The 22,610-nt window shown below is 38.6% G+C and overlaps 1 long non-coding RNA gene across 3 annotated transcripts in view; it reads right to left on the bottom strand.

Moving 5' to 3' along the window:
* Window positions 1-131: 131 nt before the first annotated feature.
* Window positions 132-22,610, bottom strand: part of LOC125182311 (uncharacterized) — an 82,619-nt gene continuing 60,140 nt past the window's right edge. The window contains exons 4-5 of one of the 3 annotated variants that reach the window (XR_010831907.1): window positions 12,381-16,047; window positions 132-10,000 (exon numbers count right to left, since the gene is read on the bottom strand). This is a non-coding gene — a long non-coding RNA (uncharacterized lncRNA). Of the gene's footprint in view, window positions 16,048-22,610 lie in introns of all 3 variants that reach the window. The other 2 variants (XR_010831908.1, XR_010831906.1) reach the window with 2 other exon arrangements.

Raw genomic sequence — 22,610 nt, 5'->3', positions numbered from 1 at the left:
TGTTAATTCAACCACTGACATCACTTAACTCAAAATAATGGATGTGTGACAATTTTTAAATAGAGGTAAGAGACTTTAATTACCTAGAACTTAGACTTGCTTGGGACTGCAGAAAAAAGGGACAGGTCATACATCATGCCTGGTGTTAAGGCAGGTCTCATTCTGCTTTACACATAGAGACAGAGTCAAAATCAAGTAAAGGTTTTCAATAGGTTTAATTCATGTAGTTAATTCCTCTAGACAGTTTAACAACTCCTACTGTACCTAGGCATATTTCGCCCTCAGATACAAAAAGACCTAAATTTTCTTTAGTAAGTAAACATGACCATTTTTGTTATGAATATAAGGGGAGCAGGGGAGGCCTGGAGTTGACTGGCATGATTTAGTCTGAAAAATGAACATGGACGTGAATGTTCATGGAGAGGAACAGATGCTTTTACTTGCATTGAGTATTCTTGACAGCAGTTACTGAATTTGATGGTATCTTTTTACATACATATTCTTGGACTATATGCACTCAGTCAGATAAAGTTTGGACTAAGCACGTCGATTTGTTGTGCCAAATCCACAAACAGCAGTTACTGCCCATTCAAAACATCTGGTAATCTCAGACAATTACTGGGGTGACTGCATTTATAGTGTCAAAAATAAATGAATTTTTCTGATAACAGCAAGTGGGAACTCTTTCTAGTAACTTTTATTGCATAAACACCAAATTAAGACAACCCAGGCTTAGGTGCTATCATATTAAATGCTAAAGAATACCCAAAGATATAGTTTGTGCCTTAAAAACTCTTGCAGGGTCAATGGAAAATACAAGTTAGTGTTGACTTTTTAACAGCAGTATTATCCTTGCATCCCAGGAAAATCAAACAACAAATCACATTCATGCAGTACTCATCAGTAAAACACAAAGCTGAGCTGAACAACATTTACATGACATGAATCACAAACTGTAAAACGCCCAATAAAATTTCACAACATACCTGTGGAACAAGTTTTGCAATGTGCAAATAACACAGATTCCCCATTACCAGGAACTAAAAAAAAGTCTACCAACGTACACAATACGAATTCTACAGCGTACATGAAAAACAAGTTTCACCGTATGTATGAGGGTTTGAAAAATAAATAAAATATCTTAATAGTTGCTTAAACCTGAAGTGACCCCCCCCCCCCCCCCTTTTTTTTTTTGTGGTCTTCTGTTGCCTCAGGGTTTCATTTATGAAGGTGAATTACTGTGAGAATGGTCTTCTAAATAAATTTTCATATCTGTGACCTGAAATACCAAAAAAAGGATAGGTCTGGTCTTTCATCGGTCACATGGATTGGCCACTGACAAATTCATGAAAGCTTCTGCAAAGCAGAAATGCAGATAGAAAGGAATATGACCACCTGAAGCACAGATACAAAAACTCTGAGCTATGTACATGTGCAACATACACACTGCAAATTCATGGCTGAACTCTGTGATAACCAGAGGAACGAGCTTCCAGCAAGAGGAAAGACAAAATGCACTATATATATTTACAAAACAAATGATGCGATGAATTCCACATATAGACTGGAGCTTGCCCCACATAATTTTAAGCACCTAAATGAGATGTGTCAGGCTCTTTTTAGCTTTTGCTCCTTCCATACTTGGTGAAGACTACAGACAGCGGTTGGCCTGCTTGGTAGTCAGCTCCTGTGGTATGTGCCAGTCTGCCATTCTCTCCTAACCTGCCAAGTCATTGCACACTACCCTCTTTGCAGGCTAGGCAAGAAGCAGCATCTTCTGAGGTTGCTTTGAAGATATACATGTGCAGGTCAACTAGTTGTGTGGGTTGTCTGGCTATGTGGTTTGTGTCGCTTTGTGGGTTGGCTATCTTTGCAAGTTGGCGAGCTGTGCTGTTTGGTTAGCTATGCTGGTCAGCTAGTGTGTGGGTTGGCTAGCTGTGCTGGCTGGCTCGCTGTGTGGATCGGTGTGCCATCCTGGCACATCATGCAGAGCTCATAGCTATGATGCACACGGGGTAACATTCCCTTCAGGTAGCCTTTAGCTTGTGTCTTCCATCTCTCTAGCTGCTGGGTTTTCACAAAATACGTGGAAATATCCTATTTCAGAAACCTCTAATCTGTGGTTGGTTTTGTGTGTAATAAATAAACAGATTACAGAAGTTACTGGGAGAGAGAGGGCAGATAGGTAGGCAGTAGCAGCATGCTATGGGAAGGTTTTTCTTCCCAATGAGACGAGATAAAATAGCACCACAACAATGAACAGAATATGATAGGAGTAAATGTCCCTAAGCATAGAGACCTAGGGAAAACTAAAACAAAACAAAACAAATCAAAGCTACAGATAACAGAAATAGCCTCAATTTTATGTTACTAGCTGAGGAATAGAAGACATATAAAGGAATCCACACTCCTAATATCAGTATGTAAGCTAACTATCATTGCCTTTGAGTTAGAAAGATGCATCTCCTCTTTGTTAGTTTTTCCCAGTTAGATTTCTTTGAAGTACTTGGCCTTGCAGCTGTGGAGGCATGTGAATGTTGCCTTAGCCATAGGAACCTCTAGACACAGAGAAGTTTAATGACAGTGTCCTAATAACAGCAGAAGCATGCAAGAACTCAAACTGAAGAAAGGAGATGTATATTTCTTTGGTTTTAACTGAAGCAAAAAGGAGTGATGGAAAAGAAGAGTAGAAAAAGAAGGAAAGCCTGGGTATGGAGAGAAGAACAGGAAAGAAAATTACAAAAATAAAAAAGTGGAGAAAGTAGAAAAAATAAGATTTAAGGCAATCTCACAGGGAGAGTATTAAAACATGAAGAGCTTTATTCTCGTTCAGGAACATGTGCACCGTGGAGAAGTATCCCATTTGTCTACAGTTGTTGGAAGGGGCATCTGTACTTTTCTTTCTCAGTTTCCTTGCAACAAATTATTTGGCCACATATTGTATAACTGGGGAAAGCACAAGCCCATGTGGTATCCAAACAGGCAGTACTGTGCATTAGGCTGTGTCAGTTCAGTACCCCAGCAATATTCTTTCCACTGATGCTGCTGATTACAGTGACGATGATATTCCTTTGCCTACTGGAACTCTTCTATACAAACTATAGTTTATCTTTGGAAAAGGGTGACAATTCATCAAAGAATGACAGGCTTTGTTCTTCTTGGGTTTCTGTGAGGCCTAGTCCACATGCATCCAACAGCTAAAAGAAAATTATTAGATGTACATTATCTTTTCAGTGCTGTTTAATATCAAATAAATTGGAAAATCTGGCAGTAAATGAATATTCATGCAATTAGGAGTCAGAATCTTGTATCTTATTCCTGCCTGATCATTCAGTTTTCCTTTGTGGCCTTAAAGTATACTCTCAGCTCTACTTGTTTGTTCCACTCAACAAAGGAGGCTCATATGTTTAAAGTAGGGCACCTACTTAAGTGTTTAGTTGGATTAGGGTCCTTCAGAGGATTTCCTCATCTCTGAAAAAAGAAAAGAAAAGAAAAAAAAAAAAAGATTAATTGTTTAAGCATTAGGCCTTTAAGGCCTAGCCTCCCAAGAAATTCATCTCTGAATCCTGGGCTAGGCTGACTGAATCATTTTATAATGGCCAGACTTAGAATTTGTGCAGGTTTTTGTCTTCTGGGTGTTGGAGAGAGGGTGAAAACAGGAAGAGGGGAGTGCTGAGCAAGTAAAATGGGACTTAACAACCAAAAGAAACAGTGGAAAGGAAAACAAGGGAAAGCATGCTACAGTTACAGTTTAAAACTTCCTCAGGACATAGTTATGGCAGAGAAGATAATATCAGATTCTTCCTTCTCATTCAGTTATATCTTATCAGCATTCAAGATGAATAAAATCAGAGCTGTGATTACACTAAATTTTGAGGTGTTGCAATTGACCACAAAGACCTGACCACATTAGTGATAATGATACAGCTTTCCAAAAGTGCTGTGCCATGTAAGATAAATCAAAAAGAAACTTCAGAAATGTAACAATATTTGGAAGAAGGTTTAATGGTATGACAACTAGCAAAGCCCATTTTTTCCAATCTGAAAAGCATCCTTGTTTAACATGATGACATTTCTTTAACTTGAATAGATGACCTGAAAACTATCAAAAGTTCCCATAGTCACCCTATGTCCTCGAAGACCTTTTTGCTCCTCTTACATGTTGCGAAAAAAAGCTAAAATTACTTTCCTGCCACCTTGCACATACTTTGGATAATTTTAGCCAGTGATTGGTTTCCACGTAACCTAGTCCCTCGAAATGTCTTTTGTTCAGAGTTTGCCAAAGGGTTTACTAGAAATGTTATTTCTTACAAATCTCGCCTCACTTTGTTCTGACTAAGCCCTCCTGAAATGCTGTCTGTTCCACAGGGCATTCCTTCTACAGCAATCACATGCCACTGTGTTTGCTCTGCGCTCACTGAACTGCATTGTACTTGCGCATGCCCCTCTATTGTTTTTTCAAGAGAGAGTTTCTGTTCTGCCCTGTATTTTTTTCCTTGGTTGTGAATAACTTATGGTACTCCATAAATGACAAAAAAGCTCATAACAATCTTAAATAGCAGAGGAGATCATCCAAGGCAAAAAGCGAATAATATAGCACTTCTCTGAGTGTTGATATAAACTTAAATGATGGTATGAAGCAAGTCAATAAATCACCTTGCAGTGCACTTCAAACACTTTTTTTTTTGACACTCTGAGTAAACACACTTGCTGAGACAGGTCAGACCTGGGATATCACAGGGTTTTTCTAAGAACTGAAGTTTTCCCAGGTATGCAGGAGTACTTTGTAAATTTAACCTGCTAATCCTCCTTCACCCTTACCACCTATTTCCCCCAGCTCTCCACATTTTAAATGAATTTTTACATTGTGTTCATGGAAATACTAGAACAAAGATTACAGAGGTCTGAAATTTCAACCAAGGAGAAACTCTGCCAACAATTTTTACCTGGAAAAAAAATGCTTTTCAAAAAGAAAAGATAAGGGATAGTCTTTGTTTTAATCTAGAATTGCACAAATCAGTTGGCTACTCTGCGGCATAGTTATTTGGCATAACGTGTTGCTTTGGGAGCTGTTTCCAGGTACTGCGCAGAGCAAATCAAGCCCTTTCTTGTTTCTGGGAGTTCCCTGTCCTTGCCATGGAATTGCATTAAGCAGTCAGATTGCTGTGGTCACTGGCATAATTGGGACTGGTCCCGGAAATGATGGGAATTAAGCCAAAGTCTCTGAGGGAGATAGAAAGGGCTCTGTAAACAGTTGTAATTGGGTCTGACTTTGAAAAAATCATTAATGGTGCTGTGTCTTTTAAAGTCCTAAAGGCACTTTACACCCTAACCCACCCTTCAAATGTCTGCATTGTGTGCCTATTGTTATTCATATATCTATATGGAAGACATAGAAGAGACAGGTTGGACTCTTGCTTTTTTTCCCCATGCTTTTTTATCTCTTCCCTCTGGTTTGAGAGACAGAAATACTGCTAGAAGGCAGAAGTAGTAAAGATTTCTGCTACCCAGTGAGGCAGCCTCCTGTATGTAACAGGAGAACCATTGCAAGTTCTCATTCCTACCATCACAGCTGCAGTTGTATATAACCCAGCTGATAAGCAGGTTCTTTGAGTACCCTGTCTCCTGAGTGATCTTTCAGCAAATACCTGAATTGGTTTCTGCAGAATCTAAAGGACAGAGGTACAGGGGCAAGATACCAAAGGAAATCGGTCATGTCAGATAATAGTGCTCTCTGTTGTGAAAGAACTAAATGTGAGACAGGAAGAACGGGTGGGTGGGAAAACAGCTAAAAGCTGGGAAAAGAATTGGATCTTTAGTGTCTCTTCTGGTAGAGAAGGAAGGAAAAAAAATGTATATTCATACACCTTAAAGAAATTATTGGTGTATGAGAGAACAGGATGAATAAGGCTCATAGCTTTTTACATGAGGAACTTCTTGGTCAAGACAATGAAATCCCATACTACAGCTGACTTTGTGTGGCATAAGGCAGGCTGGCCAATTTGCCTTTCTGTATTTCTCCAGCTCTAAGATGGTAAAATGATATTTGACATGTTTTCGATTTTGGACTCAGCAGGGTGGCAGTTGTAGGAACATGGAATGGTTTTCTTTAAAGGTCTTCCTTGCCTGTAAGAACGATTGAGTCAGATCAAGTCCTCAATGTGAAAGAATAATAAAAAAAAAAAAGCTTAAAGAATGTTTTTTCCTGAAAGCTTGTCTGCTAGTTGATCTGACAAAATATATTGACTGTCTAGAAACTTTGTTCTAGATAGAAATAAACTAGAGTCATGGTGTAAAATCTAATGTCAAGACAGGACTTTCTTCACTTGAAAAAATGGAAGTGCAAGAACTAGAGTGTGACTGTGCCCTGTCTGTATTGGCACTCCAGAATGGGGCTCTACTAGTGTAAGTTAACTAAGACACTTACGTTAGGATTGGTGTGTGATATATCTGATGATCAGGAAAGAGTAAATTGGATGTTCTCCCTGCAGGCATGGATCTACGCACAGAAAGACAGCTGTATTTTTCAGAAGTTGAGATTATCACTTAACTTGCACACAATGTGTGCAATTCATTAAAACTAGCACTGTTTTCTAACTAGTGAAGAATGGCAAAAATCTATGGAACTGAAATTATGTAATACTCTGAAAGCCAGCCCCATCTGTATTTAGGAGAAAAAATGCAGTAGACACAATGCGATCTGAGAACCATTTTTCTCAGATTGAGTTCTCATCCCAAAGTTCAGGGATGGACCTGTCTAGGTTTCTGCTTTTTTTGGCCTCATCTCAGCAACATCTGAATGTTTAATGGTGTTTGGGAATCTTCATGATGCCTCTGAGGTAGGAAAAGTATTCTTGTTTTCCTGTTGGTTTAAGGAGGAAAAGAAAGATATGTTAACTGAATTGCCAAAGGGCATGCTAATGTCTGTGCCAGAGCCAGAAATCAGCTGCAAATCTTCAGTGTACCAAGCCCAGTGCCTGAACCAGCAGATTTTTTTCATTCATATCTATTTATGCACCATATGAATAGGTAGATGTGTTGTGTAAAGATATTGTACGATATGTTTGCTCAAAGCATGGGTGTTTTATGTAATGGCTATGGCATTATTGGAGCATACCTTGGTTAAATACACACCGAACTCACTTCCCTGAAGACCATTTCAGGGTTCTGATACACAAGAAGTGGCTCTAATATCTTCCACCTTCTTGGCCCCTATTCAGGGTCAAGGGAATATTTCCAACAGTTGCTTTTTTCAACAAAGAATGTTCTGAAGCCCAAGGCTATGTGAACTGAATAAGTGCTCAGAGAACACACATCTATAAGAAGCTTGCTTGCCTACTAAGCAATTCTCAGCAATGTCTTTGGCTGCTAGCTATTGTTATTTGTTTGTACTGTGGCAATGCCTAGAGGCTCCAGTCATGGATCAGGGACCCATTGTGCTAGGTATTGTAGAGACACAACAAAAAGGTCTTTGTCATACTCTTAAGGCAAATCTGAGGTGGGTCTGGGAAAAGAACTTTCCTGAATCCAAAGTCCCAAGGCCAACTTCTAAGCAGTTTACTGTACTCCAGGCTTTGGTTTTATCCTTGGTTTTCTCATCTATACAGTTCATTCAACACAGATAATAAGTAAACTATGAAAATATAATGAAAAATGCAAAAACCTGACGTAATTGCTTATATACTTCTCACTGCCTTTTTAAACGAATGTCCAGTCAGTGACCGATGGAGGTGCCTTGAGGACTCTGTTGCTGTTGAGGTCACCTATCTTTGGCTTTCTCTGTCCATCAAAGTGTTTTGCTGTGGTGACTAAAACATATTCTGAGGCAGAAGTGAAAATTTCCAAAAGCAATCTTTTTTTTTTTTTTTTCCTGTGCATGTCAGATGTGTGTATTTCATCTGCCTCGTGCATATGCCATTGCTGGGGGTATTTGCATGACAACAGAATTTTTTCTCCTCAGTCATTCATCATCTGCTGGCACTTGAAGTCACATTCCTTTCTGTACCAGATCACATTTAGTTGCTCTGGATACTGTTGTGATGGCACAAACAGAGGATTAAAGCTTGTTGAAGACCTTCCTCTCCTAGAACAGAAAGTTCTGCTTCTCAGTGTTGTACCTGCAGTACAAGCAAGAGGAGCAATGATGGCTGCTCTAGAGGGATGGTACTGAAGCTCCCTAAAATCTCCCACCTTTTGCCTGTGACAATGATATACATATCTCCCCAGAGGACCCTGGGTGAACAGAATAAAGAATTAAACTGATATCAAAACTATGAAAGTGCAGGTACCTATGAAGTTATATCCCATATCTGTGCCATTCTGCTAAGTCTTACTTTTTTTTTTTTTTTTTTCCTCTGGAAGTCCTATTTACCTCTTCTCACAAACTAAGAATGGGAAGAAATTTTTTCCATATTGTGGATATATTGCTTATCTGGGGCACAGAATAGCTGGACACAATCACAGAAAATGGGTCTGGAAAGTCCCTTGCGGGGATTCATTATTCACTAGGGAAACATTGTGTAATGCAAGGGAAGAGAAGAAGGTCTGAGAATGTAGTTTATATATTTCTGACCCTCAAAAGCAGCTCCGTAATAAGTGATTCTATTTCAAAATCCACATTCAGCTAATGTAAATTAAAAAACAAACAAACAAACAACGACAACTAAACCCAACCACAGTTAAGGGAATATAATAATATCAAGGACCATGTAAATTCTCAAAATATTTCAACACTTAACACTGATAAGTCCTAGCTATTTTTATTTATATGCTGATTAGTTAAACACATTTACAGCTCATTTTTAGATGAATTTTGCTGTAGTATTTTTATCCCTAAAATAAAAATGGAATTAGTAGATTTAGCCACTGATGTTGGACATGATTCATTATCCTTCTCTGCCGTGGATTAAAACCTTTAGAGAACAAACATTTATCAGCTGGAATCAAGACTTTTCTTGGTTTCCTTTTTGTCTTCTGAGATGCGTTCCAGACTTTCAAAGAAGCCACAATAAAGCTTTTGTTTTCTATTTATATGCTCATACATTATTTTCATTTGTGTATCTATAACCAGATTAACATTCTGCAAATTCACATGGAAGTATAATCACTTTGTTCTTCTTTTGGGATAGTGACTCATAATTAAATACATGCAGCTGAAAAATGAAAATGTGGAGTTGAGACTGTAATGCTGGAGTAAGGGGAAAAAGATGGAGACAGAGGTTCTAAGGCCAGCATAGATGGTAAGAATGAAGACTCAAAAAATTAAGTTCATATTTTGGTGCATCCACAAATACCCCTGTATTTACACCTGGTGTTTTATCCTTGGGCTTCAAAATGGACTTATTTTTCCTGTGTTAAGGGCTTTGTGGAGAATAACATTTAACAGTGACTGTAAAAAAATCAGTGTGATAACACTCACTTAAGTATCAAGAGAAAGAAGATTAATTAAAATCATACTAGAGACTGATATTCTGGTTAGAAAGTGCAGTAGAGTAGAGGTATTGAAGGCAGCCAAAATTCAACACTTTGCTGCTTACATAATGAGCTAATGCACAGTTAGTATTTGTTGTGAATTGCACAGTGAAAGAATTTCATTTAAAAATGCCTTTTTGTTGAGTCTTGAGTGTCTTGTCCAAAATGTCTCAGATTTAACAAACTTTCAGAGAATTTGAACCTGACCTGGATTCTGAACCTGGCCAGATGTAACACTGCCAGGCAGTGTCTGGCTCCAGCCGCCTGCAGATTCCAGTGTCTGCAGCTCTTGCTCAGGGAGCTGCAGGAACCTTTCCAGGGTAAGGCTGTGCACTCCAGGTCTGCAGCCCGACTGGACTTCACCACTCTGCTGGAAGGGGGCTCAGGCTCCTACCGTGGAGCCAAGACTGACAGCACTGGAAGTTTTGGAAAAGGCTTCCTAGATCTTCTGTGCAGACCTTTGCCACCACTCAAGCACAGGCTGTAGGCATGGTCTCCTCCATCCCACAGCAGAGTCTCTTCATGGCTTCTTGTAGTGGAGCCAGGCATGGAGGCAGAAAAAAAGGTGTTAGATTTGCTATTTTATAAGCCCCTGCCTAAATGCAAAATATGTCCCTCTTGGGGACAAATTGTCCCTTAAATAAAAGCACTGTATTTCTTACAAATTCTGCTGATGCTGCTGAAATGTCAGATATGATCACTGTAATCATTGTTTTTAAGGAGTCAGCAATGTTCATGGTCATATTAGAACAAAGTTTGGTCTGCTTCAAACTGACCACATGTAGTAAGGAACTACAACAGCATCTAAATTATTTTTGAAAAAACTTTAGAGATGTCCTTGTTTAAAAATAGGTTTCACCCACACATTTTTAAGCAATTTAAACTCTTTACAGTTTGGGTCATAATAAATTATATTTATACTATTGAGTTTAATCACTTGTCTTTAGGTATAGGATAGGCAATTTCCCTGAGTTCTTTGAGATCTTTCTGCTAAGGTCTCATTTGTTCATGTGGTTATTTTCCATATGAAGCTTCAATTTTATTAGAAAGGAAACTTTCTTGACTCACTGTTTCCCTGCTACACGCTGCACTGCAAAGGAAAAATAGGTGTTTTCACAAGACATCTGAAGCAAGGTGATCTGCCTTTGCATGCAACTCTTGCAAATACAGTGCTGCCACTTTTATAAAATATGATATCGTGAAATAGATATATCCTTGAGATATATTGTAGAGTATTAGGAAATTAAGGTCTTAGCCAAACAGAAGGTGGATTCTTAAAGTATCTTGTATCATTCATGGCTTATGTAACACTTTTTATGTGGAAGATCTGCTTAGAGTATAGCAAATGACCCATAAAGGGCAAAATATACCTGGTCTGAAATTGAAATGCAGGTAATTTTTTAGACATTTTACTTTCCTTAATCTTAAAATTTGCCTGTGTTACAGGCAAATTTTCATTAAATTTGACCATAATAGGTCTGACAGTTCTTAATTTTATGTGCTCAGTATATAGGCAGAGGAGCATATGACTGACTCTGGTAGGTTTCCCATGACTTCTAGATTCCCTCTCACTGGGCATCCCTGAAGGATGTTTCTAGGCTATTAGACTTAGAGCAACCCATCCATCTGGATCAGCCTGTGCCAGCTGATGACACTGCTCAGAATATCAATTTCATTCGGCAGCTGCAAGCTCAGGGAATATACTTTTGGAGGCCGCACAGAAAGCGTGCATCCCAAAAAATTCATCTGGAATCTTAAGCTTGTGAAAAAACAAAGAAGATGCTGGTTTCAGTGTGGCTCAGGCAAACACTATATTTCCAAAATATGAGATTTTCATAGAATCATAAAATGGCTTGGATTGGAAGGGATCTTAAAGACAATCTAGTTAACAACCCCCCTGCCATGGGCAGGGAAACCTTGCACAAGACCAGGTTGCGTTAAGGCCCATCCAGCCTGGCCTTGAACACCTCAAGGGATGGGGCATCCACAGCTTCTCTGGGCAACTTGTTCCAGTACCTCACCACCCCTTAAGTAAAGAACTTGTTCCTAATGTCTAATCTAAATCTGACCTCTTCTAGTTTAAAAACATCTCCCTTTGTCCTAACACTATCTGTGGATGTAAAATATTGCTTTTTTTGCAAGTCCCCTGTAAGTACTGAAAGGACTTTTTCATTAATCCAAAGTCCTTCACTCTGGATAGATCTTGGTGAATTTACATGTCATTGCACATGGCATCGTTATATCTTTGGATAGAACAGGAATGCTAAAAAAACAAAACAAAACAGCTTGCTATTTAGATAGAGAGGATGGAGAACTTATTCTGAGGCATCACCTAAGGATTGTTCCCCAGCCATTGTTGCTGCACTTTCAGCAGATAAACTGCCATTTTGTGTTTCATTTCAGCTGCTGTTCTGTGTATCCTCACTAAGTGAGGACAAGACCATCCCCTTCAGCCCTTGGCTCATGTTGCAAGTTGGCCCCAGGGCCAACTGGGTATGGGTCAGTTGAATTCCTGGGTTGTTCTTGCCATAAGTAGACATGGTCCACACCTGAGAGGACAAGGGCTGAAATAAACAAATATAAGAAAAATGTTTATCTTATTATTTCCTGGTCTTCTTCAAAATTAAGAGAGCAGCTTACACTGGTAAGATGTTCTTTGTTGTGAGCAGAATGTTGCTGGCTTTGTTCAAGGAGGAATTTCATTTTCTGGCCCTTTGCACAGTTAAAGGAGTCTGGACATTTCCTAGAAGTCTGAAGATTTTTGGCTACTAGAAACACTAGAGATTTCCCCATCCTGAGAAAAACCACAGCCTTCTCCAATTACTAATATCATTGAAATCCACTGTTAGAAGTTACAATAAAATAACATTTCCTAGAGATCACTCTTCCAAAGACAAGTTTAAACTTACAATCATTACTTGGAGAGGGGGAGGATGGGACTGAATTGTGACCAGTACCATTTCTGTGGATTATGCATTGCCGTAAGTGAAAGAAACATTATATCCAACTTGGGCATACTGTTGAAATGTGAAGTAAAGGATTTGGAATAAGAAAGGCATTTCTCAAATGGCTTTTTCATCTTCTCCATCATTCAGTCCTGAAGCGTTCAAGAAACATTGTCATCTGTCAGACTTAAGAGATAAAGGAAAGCATTATTCAATTCTTGAAATATTTCAGTGCCCACACATCTTCAGTTCTCATGACTTTTTTTTTTTTGTTCAGCCATTTGTGTCAACGATATTATCTATTCAGAGAAGTATGAGGCAACACTATAGAATGTTAAGTTCTATAATGTCTTTCATTTCAAGTACTGCCCCAAACACACACTTTGGTAAGTTAAACCACATAGCTAGAGAACTAAAATTGTCCAGAGGGAGAAAGGGGCAAGGAAAAAGCCAGTGTTTTCAGCTGAAAGTGGGTAAATGACAACAAACGGCAACTTCTGAGGGCTGCAAAAGAGGATACATGAGGTTCTTGTAATCTCATTGTCTGTATTTCAGGGGATTTTTTAAGGGCAGGCTGCTCAAGTAGAATTTGGAAAAAGGAATTTCCTGCCTCTTCCAAATGCAGGAAGAGGCAGGAAAATGAGACAGAATGGCATTTTAGTTCTAGCCTAATCAGTTGAGATCCAACCTTCTCTCATATGTTTCTTTCAGGTTGAATTCAGTTGAACTTGAAGGGATACAGTTTTTCAGACTGGCATAAATTGATGTAACTCATTAATTTTGCAATGTAATGCAGGTTTATAGAAATTAGATGCCTGGTGTATCAAAGTGAAGATACTAAGGAGTTTGTGATTTTCTTTTAGCTGTGAGCTGAAACTTTACTCATTTGGCCTGTGAGATTTTTGGTACTGCAGGGTAAGATCTGATACTCTACACTGAGTTTAGCTTCCAGCACAAATCTGAACTTCAGGTTCAGGTCTGAAGCTTCATGTTAACCCAGATCTGAATTCTCTGTCTTCAGTATGTTTCTCTCTCTTTAATTCTGTTCCTGCCATATGGATACAATATGCTGATATTGTCTCACTAATCTCTTCCTGATCACTGACTTGATAGATGTGTATATGAAAGTAAATATAAAAGCAGAATAAAGCCTAATTACATTGAAGTCAAATCTTTGGCAACTGGCTACTGAAAATAGTTACTAAATAATTTTTAAGTCGGCACTGTGCTATGATAAATATCACTAGTAAGTGCCACAGCTTTATGCTCTCCACAGGAAGTTATACATAATCAAAGCAGTATTCTCCTTACAAAAATCAGATCAGTCAGTCAGTGATTTATGTGGGTAGATTTGTCATCCTCATGAGAGCCATCAGCTAAACTTTTTCCTTTTGACATTTGGTGATCATTAACAAAGTACATCTTTCATATGCAAGATATGTATATGCTTGAATTTGATACTAATATGAAATTGTACCGGGAAATGCTATGAACTCTTGATGCCTAATGAAAGAATAATATATGTTTATAATCATCTAGACATTATGGAGTTCAGATGAACAGGGTGTAAACTCTCCCCTCCTTGTGTATTGGAATGTATTTTCAGTGTTATACTATTAGCATCATTTTGTGAGTGAAGAATATAAAAGGTAGATGTAAAATAGAAGAGTTCCATTTGCAAGAGACAGGCTATTCTTTAACAGAATTTTTAAAATTGAAAAGATGGTAGAAATGAATATATTTGTTTATATTTAAATTAATGAAATTAATCTTCACATAATCCCAGTAGCAGACATGACATTCCTTAACAACATCTTCCAGTATTTAGGTTAACAAATACAGAACAGCAGTGTTTGTAATGGTATTTAAAAATTCTTAGCTATTGTTGGTGTTTGAAGTTCTGCAATTCTACCTCTGAATTTGTGAATGTATTTGTCAAGCAGTTATATACTCTAATCAAAATCAAGTACTTTTGAATTAACAGTCTTGCTTTTGGACTTCAGTCAAAGCATTTCATTTCAGCATTTCAGTGACTGTAGAAAAGTAATGACAGCAGCAGCTGGCATGAGTCTAAATGATACTTTTTAAAGGAAACTTTATGTGGGAAAGCCAGCTGGTCAGCAGATTGCATGACCTCACTTGAGCTGGCTGCTAGAGGAATATGCAACAGGAGGGTGAAACAAGGGAGTATTTCCTGATGCTTTACCCTGTAGTATTTGCCACAAGTACTGTTACCGTAAACCCTTTATGTGTTCTTTATTCATCCCTGTGAACACTCTGCAAAGAAAGGTGAGGGAACTATAGAGCTAAGCTTAATACCGTTATTGAAATAGACTGTGCAAGCAGACCAGAATCTAACACATGAGCAGGTCTGATTATCTCCACTTATACAAACTACCATCATATCTAGTGACTCAAATTAGGTCCAGATGAACAGTTGGTTTCCTTAGGTGAATTAAGAGTTTTCTAAGGTATAAAGGGAAAGCTAATCCTCTGTCTTCTGAAACAAGTTGTGAATACCCCAAGGAATTGGAAAAAACGGACGGTCCTCTTCATGTATAATCTCATTTATTTGCCTTTTAGCATTCTCAGAAAATCTGAATCTGACACAGCTGCAGCAATTCTCAAAGTGTGAGCTAAATACTCTGGGCTGTGCTGCTGAAGAGAAATACAAAGGAAACCATTCACCCTCCTCCATATTATGGTATATAGATACACAATGACAACATTTTAAACTACAAATAAAATATTGTTAGCTTAATACCTGTTTAACTGAATCCTGTAGATCGAGGTCCTTCTAGTATTTTGCTCTACTGGTGTAACCATTTACAACCACTGATACTTTTGCACTGAGCATTCTAATGGCACCTCCTATAAGGGCTGGATTTGTTTAAGTGCTAACCATATGACTTAATTTTTGCAACTTGCTTTGTTTCTGAGAATGTTCCTTCTGCACAAAATATAATTCTGTTTATGTACATAATAATAACAATAGTTGATAAAACCAAAAGTCCAGCTAGCTTAAGGTCTTGCCCCTACAACTGTGGCTGTAAGAAGAATTTCAGAAAAGAGTAAACAGGTACTACTATTTCTACATCACACTTTCCCAGTGTTCTGTATTTCAAATGCTTCCTAGGTCAGCAATAATATTTCTTCAATAGAAATATAAATAAAGTATCCATTATGTGGGCACCTGTCTTACAGAAAATAAATATATCAAGATTAGCCCAAGTGCACATAAGCGTGTTGTCAGAGTTTTAATATGTACATAGAGAGATACTTAGCATTCTAGGTATGTAGACCATAGCAATATGAAAGCCTACTATATATCACTGTATATCTCCTTAAAAATGTTACTTACTGTCTACTCAGTATACCTTTGCCAGTTCCAAACATCCAGCCTTTATGTATCAGTCCTCAAAACCATGATCAGTTGAAAAAACATGTAACTTCATCATTCAAAAAAATAATCTTTAAAAAAGTAGAAGGGATATTTTCATCATTTTATGAGTCCTAGGGATTCATCTGGGGCACATTTTTGACTTTTTTTTTTTTTTTTCCTGGTAGATTTAATAGGAATTAGTGTCCAGTTCATGAGGTATCATGTAGCCACATCTTCCAATAACCCGAGCTGTAAGGAAAGTACCAGATATAGTTATTCACACCAAGTCATTCTTTACGTAAAAAGCTTCAGTCAGCTTTCACAGCCACTAGTACATTCCTTCTTTATGATGCTTTAGAAGTTCCAGACAGAAGAGGAAGTGCTGAAATACTCAGAGAAAGGCGCTTCTCTGCCCCAGGATGGAGTTCTGGCTGAAACTCGGTGTGAACTACTACCAGGGATAGGAGACCGTCCCTGGGTGGGACTGATTCTGGCTTCTGCAAACCTATGGCAGCTGAAGACTTCAGCTAAGATGCAGGGCAATAGAGTCTGACCTTTTGTGCACATTCTTCCTACAATAATACAATAAAAATGCAGACTGTTATTTCTGTTTCACTAAGTATCAACTGCGAGCTTGAAACCATCCAAGAGCAAGACTAAAACACTTTCCCTAACCTAAAAGCTAGACATTTAAAAAGAAGGCAAAACCCCACAAGTCGGAGATTAGGGCTAGCAGTGTTTGCTACAAAAAGAGGCATGGTATTACGATACTGATGGGAATTGGTATTTGTGAGTTGGGTAGAAAATGGAAACTTTCCAAGAACCTCAAGGAAAAGGCAGTATGGTGTGTGGTTTGTGCTGTCAGAAAACTTTGACAGCCCTCAGGTGGAGATAGCCTTTGGGAAGGTCAGAGAATGGGCTGAAGGAAGAATCCAAAGAAGTCATTGCTGAATTTACACAAAGTGTGAAGTAAGACAGGTTAAGAAATAAGGACAGAAGCATAAAGGAACAGAAGTCTTTCTACTTACTGAAATGACGTTTGCCAAATGAAGCATTGTTAATCAATGAGAACAAGTGAGAACAATTCCCGAGGAGACATCATGGAGCTCCTGCACATTTAATACTTGCTCACCTGTGTACTTATAAGATCAGAGTGGGAGAACAGTCCCTGTGTCAGGTCAGCAGATTTCTTTTTGGCACGAATCTGTGCTTCCCTTCCAGATCATCAGAGAAACTTCTGCTGAGCAGCAGGTTGTTGTGTTCAGTGACAGAGCAGAAGACATTGTAGCTCTTTTGGATATTTGTCCAGCTCTGTGCCTGCACCAAGCCACAGCTGTTCCTACTGAGATAGACAGGTAAAGCTCCATGTCATGCTTACCGAGCTTTTCCTATTCAGTACGAAACACTTACATGAAGTTAACCCAGAGCAGACTATCCATATTGTCAGGTATCCAGAAATTCAGTGGCCAGTTGTTTTGTGGGGTTCGTGGTCACCATGGTCCTTGCAAAACAGAACTGTAGTCTCAGCCCCTCCCTCTGGAGCACCCTCTGAAACGCGTGCACTGCCAATTGCCATTCATGCCACTTCATTCATTTCCTCTGTTTGCTTCTCAAAATATCTTGTACTTTCAAAAGGTTGTTTCTAAAAAGGCTGAATGGTGAACTTTGTCTCGTGGTCAATAGTAACCCAGATAAGAATGAACAGGCACGGCAGACTTTAAAGAGTTGGATTCAAGTCAAGTCTGCCAGCACAGCTCATTGGCATACCAAAAAGATCAAGATGTGAGTTATGATGTATCTCCTGAGTGTTGTAATTTTTGGAACATGGAATATTCAAGGAGAAATAGTAACGGTGGCTTCATTGTATTTCTGATGCAATTCTGATGTAATTCTGATGCATTATTTAGAAATCATACACAGTTTTGAAAAATTAACAAATGGAGACATGTTGTGCGCTGTTGAAGAAATAACTTCTCTGAGAAATTTATTTGTTGTAATAAAAAGCTTTTGCAGAATTTTTCTACTTCCAGTTATAATTTTGTTAGGACACTGTAGTAAGTCTAGAATGGAGTTTTTAGTGAAGATGAAACGTCGTAGCAGAGCAGATGATAACTCAGTATGCAGAGCCTGATTCCAGTCACAAACCTTAATTAAAATCTCCAGCATCCTAGAAACTTTTAGTGTTCTCTCTTTTCCTCTCTCTTCTTTTTCTTTTTGAAGGGCTTTGTTTCATGTTGTGTCGAAGCAAGTATCAGAACCTGGAAATTTCCATAAAATTAAATTCCTGTTCTCCGTTCAGCTTCAGTCATAACCAAGAATCATAGATTCCTTTGAGGACTTTTTTTTTCCTACAGAACCTGGTAATATTTAAGCCTATCATAGCCTAAAATAAATGTGCACAAAAAAATGAGATATGATTTTTCAAGTATTTTATGAGACAATAGGATTTAACCCATAAATTTACAGGCGCAGCTGTGCCTTCTGCCAAGCCCAACAAAATTTATGGAAAGCAGTCATCTTATTTTTTGTCTTGGACATCTATCTTACATGCAAGTGTTACTATTCATGCTGAAAATAAATTCAACACTGAAAATAGAAAAAATCAGTATTTTAATAAGATTTTTCTGTGGTGACAGTCAAATCCAGAACTGTCCAATGATTTTGTGAAGGAAGTGATTATCTCCACAGAGAGTCTGAAGTGACTACAGACAGACTTGGAGAGAGCCAACAGAACTATAAGCAAAATTTGTGTCTATCCATAACGTTGATTTTGGCACAAAGGGAGATGACTGAGCAAGTGCAAGAATAGGAAATAGTTTGACTTTACATCAGCAATTTTTCAGTGTTTGGAAGAGGCCTGTGAATAAATCTGCTAAAGAGAAAATCCCCAGATGTCTCCACAAAATTACCTCTCAGCAGACAAAGGGTGGTGAACAGTGGCTTTCTGGGAGAGCAATGGCTACAGCTGTAAGCGGGCCATGCTTTAGGCAGGACCAGGGTACATTTTTGAAGGTGATCCAAGTAAGGAAAATAGGGAGATGATAGGAAGTGGGGAGAGTAACAGCAAAATGTAGAACAGCATTATCGGATTTATTAAATACCTTACTTTCTCTCCTGTGATAAATGAACATGCAAGGCCCAAGGGCACATGCTCTGGGCTTGGGACTTGTTTACTTTTCAGGCCAGAAATAGATCTCCTGAGTTTGTTCGGTGTTGTCCTTGAATTTGGCAATACTATCTCTTGCCAAGCAAGGGCAACCTTTTTGGTGCTGTTGCTACCTTCTCCATGTCCACCCATGGTGACAGGCTGAAAGGGCTGATTGAGTCAAGCAGAAATATTTCATATATTCTCTGTTTTTTGTTTTCTAGCTTTAAGGTTGCTCCCTCTTTGTACTGGAAAAGTATGGAAACAGCTTCTGGATTGCCATTTAATAGAATTCCCCCCTAGGATAAGCAGAGGATGGGCACTCATATGAGATCAGCTGTGCCTGTGTATTTTATTTGTTTTTCATTTGCAATTTTGGCAAATGTGCTAAGATAACATACACAGATTTTTGCTTTCATTCTTGTCTTCACTGTTTTAGGATTCGTTTCTTATAAGCGAGAACCCATTATCATTTGGAAATTTTAATTTTAGAACAAATATTTCAACATCTTGTAAACATAGGCCTGAATAAGAATGTGTTTACAAAGCAGTTTTGGGGGTGGGGTAGAGAGTTGTGGCAACATGAAAATCTAGAATTTTTTTGCAGATAAGAAAAGACCTTAGTACCTTCTGTGAACATCACATCTTTGAGGGGGGGAAAAATCTCAAATGTTTTCCACCTTCCCTGGGGTATAATCTGAACAAATAGCTTCCTTCTACAAAATAGCTATGCTCCCTTTCACAATGAACTGTGTACTCATAATAAACTGGAAGAGATTTGTTGGGGTTTTTTTTGGCAGTAAAAGGGGGACAGTGGTACTTGCAGTGGAGTGTATAGCCTATCATATGGGTGTAGGAGAGCTGCAAATAGAGCCTTTTTTTTTTTTTTTTTTTTTCCTACACAGAGGTATTCACTTGGGCCCAGTTCTTGCAGACACTACTCTACATGTGTTTAACTTCTGACACATGAATAATTCAACTGAAGTCAAACACATATGATTCCACGAACCCCTCTTGGGAAAATAGTTATTACTGCTGGGAATATTACATGGAGCTATATATATGCAGGCTACCTATATCGAGAACAAATGTAGACAGTGTTGCCAGGGAACCCCAGGACTTTTGAAGGCAAGAACAGACTGAAAGGGTCTGTCCTCTGCTGCTTACACTACAAAACTACACAGTGTGGATTATACTCTGCCCCGCGAGGTCTCCCTGCTTATTCTGCCTGCATTTCACTGCAAATCATTCTTCTCAGCTGGGTGGACGGCTACAGGAGCACCACAGGTCATTTAGGCTGAGCAAAGATGTCCTAACAACAACAACTTTGACAAAACAGGGATGGCTTTATAACAAAAGTCATTCCTGAGCACCTAGAGTCCAGTACATCCTTATTTGTTTTGGTCTCAGATGTTTTTAAAGATTTGGATACAGAATTAAAACTTGCCAGTTGGGTCAATAACGTTAACCAGGTACCTTCCTCCTCTCTTCTACCATACTCAAATACCATCCTTGCATATGGGCCAGAATATTGCTATTTACGTCTTTCCCTGCTGTTGCTTTTTGACCCTATCACCACTTGTTTTCTTCTTTCTCACAGCTGCTTTAAAATCAAGATTTGTCTTTGCCTTCAGGGCATTTCTTGATTTAAGTCTTTTACAGTCAGGGCAGCTGTAGCTGGTGTTGAGGAAGATGGCCACAGAGCTCAGACGACCACTGCAAACTGTTTTCTGTTTGCACCCCATCTTGTCGTGGTGTCACCTCTGCCTGACTTGTTTGTGCATTTTCACTCAACCTTTTCTTCACCTGCTTCTACACTACCATGTGGGATGTGCTTTCTGACTGAGCCAAAAGCCCACAATACCACAACTCTTCCATATTTGTCTTTTGCTGTGTACAAGATCTTAGTCAGCGGACACAGTTAAAGGTAACTGTATACACAAGGATTTGTAAACGTAATATATGTGTATGCTGGCAACTGTGCTGCTTAATTTTGTCTGTTGTGTGGTTAGCTCTTTAGGCAGACTTGTACTTTCCTTTGCATGGGGATTCTTTAGATAACACAATGAATATTTAAAAAAAAAAAACATGAATTCACACAGCTTTGGTCTGTTGCGTCTGAAAATTGTAGGTACAATCTTAAAAACAAAGACAAAAACAAATAATTGATGTGGGTCAGGAAAACAGAACGCCTCTGTAGCTAATTTAAGGGCAAGAGGTGGAAATAAGGAGAAGTCAAAGTGCCTTAAGAGATTCCTCATCTGCCCATCAAGGCTCTGAGGTTTAATTCCTCTGTGCCAGTCTCCACCTTGTCATAGAACCTTAGAATCATAGAGCATCTTGGGTTGGAAGGGACCTTAAAGGTCATCTGGTTCATTATGTAACACAACAGTATTGCTTCACGGTGGTAGTTTAAAAATTAATTGGCCACTGTTTATGAAATTAGTTTCTAAATGCTAATGAGGAACAATATAATTTTCTCAAATTTGGCTGAGGAGAATTTTATACTACATTTTGACTCCATTTCAGTGAAAGTAATGATTTTCTATTTCAGTCTGGCTACTCAGTGAACAGGAAGTAGGTATACCAATGAATTCATTGAAAACCCTCGGTAGGGTAAATGCATGGAAGCAACTGGTGCAAAAACTAGCCAGGTGTTTTCAATTCTAGAATAAAAACTGATCTTCTCAGAGAAAGTAGGGAGCACACTCTCCTTTAATAGAGGTGATCTGCCTTAGGCAGTTGGTTTACTCTTTGTCAATTGTGCTGTTCAGATGGAAAGAGAGATGGAGAGACTCACTTGTTTCTTTCTTCCAGTGAGTTTGTTATTTCAGATTTTTCAAAAAAAAAAAAAAAAAAAGGCAGTTCTATATTTAAAATAGGTATTCTGCCTGTCCTTGTTCCCTCCCCCCCCTCCCCTCAGTAGGATACTAGAGTAAAGTTAAAGTATGGATTTTTAGTGTGTCTCATCTTTATTTCAAAAACTTCAGTAACAGACTCCCTCAATAGGTAGTAAGCTTTAATACTGGATATGGCCTGATAACCTGAAGAATATGGGTAAGTGTAATATTTTTAAATGATATTAGACATAGAGGGTCAAATCTTATTTATTTTTTTCTCAGAATTTTGTTCTTTCATACAGAAGTAAGCCTTGAGTGAGTTCCTGTGAGTGCTGGAATTTCATTCACCCACACAGTATTGTTCAAACATTAATTGCTGTGGGAGACTTCTAATGTATGAGGGGCTGGTAACTGAAGAGTGTGTTTGTATAGCATGTTACAAAGATCTTGGGGGGAGTGAGGACGTCAAGGAAGGTACCTGCATGCTATGGCTGTTTTTCATTGCATTTCCCAGTTCACTTTTTGTTGTTGTTGTTGTTATTTTCTGTGAGCAGAAGTTTAAATCTGTAAGAATACTGCTGCTGAAGAGCTTCTCCTGGTGCTAGTATTGTCCCTCTGTCCTTAGTAACTGTGTGTGTTAAAAATGCATAGATTTCCAGCACCTTGATGACAAGAGAAGTGTGATTATCCCAGTTTTAAGGACTGGACTTGTGACACAGCGTGTCTGTGCAGCTTTCCAACAGGACATAGTCTCTGTGTGAAGATCAAAATTAAGTTCACAAGTGCTGGATCCCAGTTCAGCTCTGGCCTGATCTTCCGCTGCATTG

The sequence above is a fragment of the Anser cygnoides genome, chromosome 5 (assembly GCF_040182565.1).
Source record: "Anser cygnoides isolate HZ-2024a breed goose chromosome 5, Taihu_goose_T2T_genome, whole genome shotgun sequence".
NCBI lineage: Eukaryota > Metazoa > Chordata > Aves > Anseriformes > Anatidae > Anser > Anser cygnoides.
This window is presented reverse-complemented; position numbering and strand designations above follow the sequence as displayed.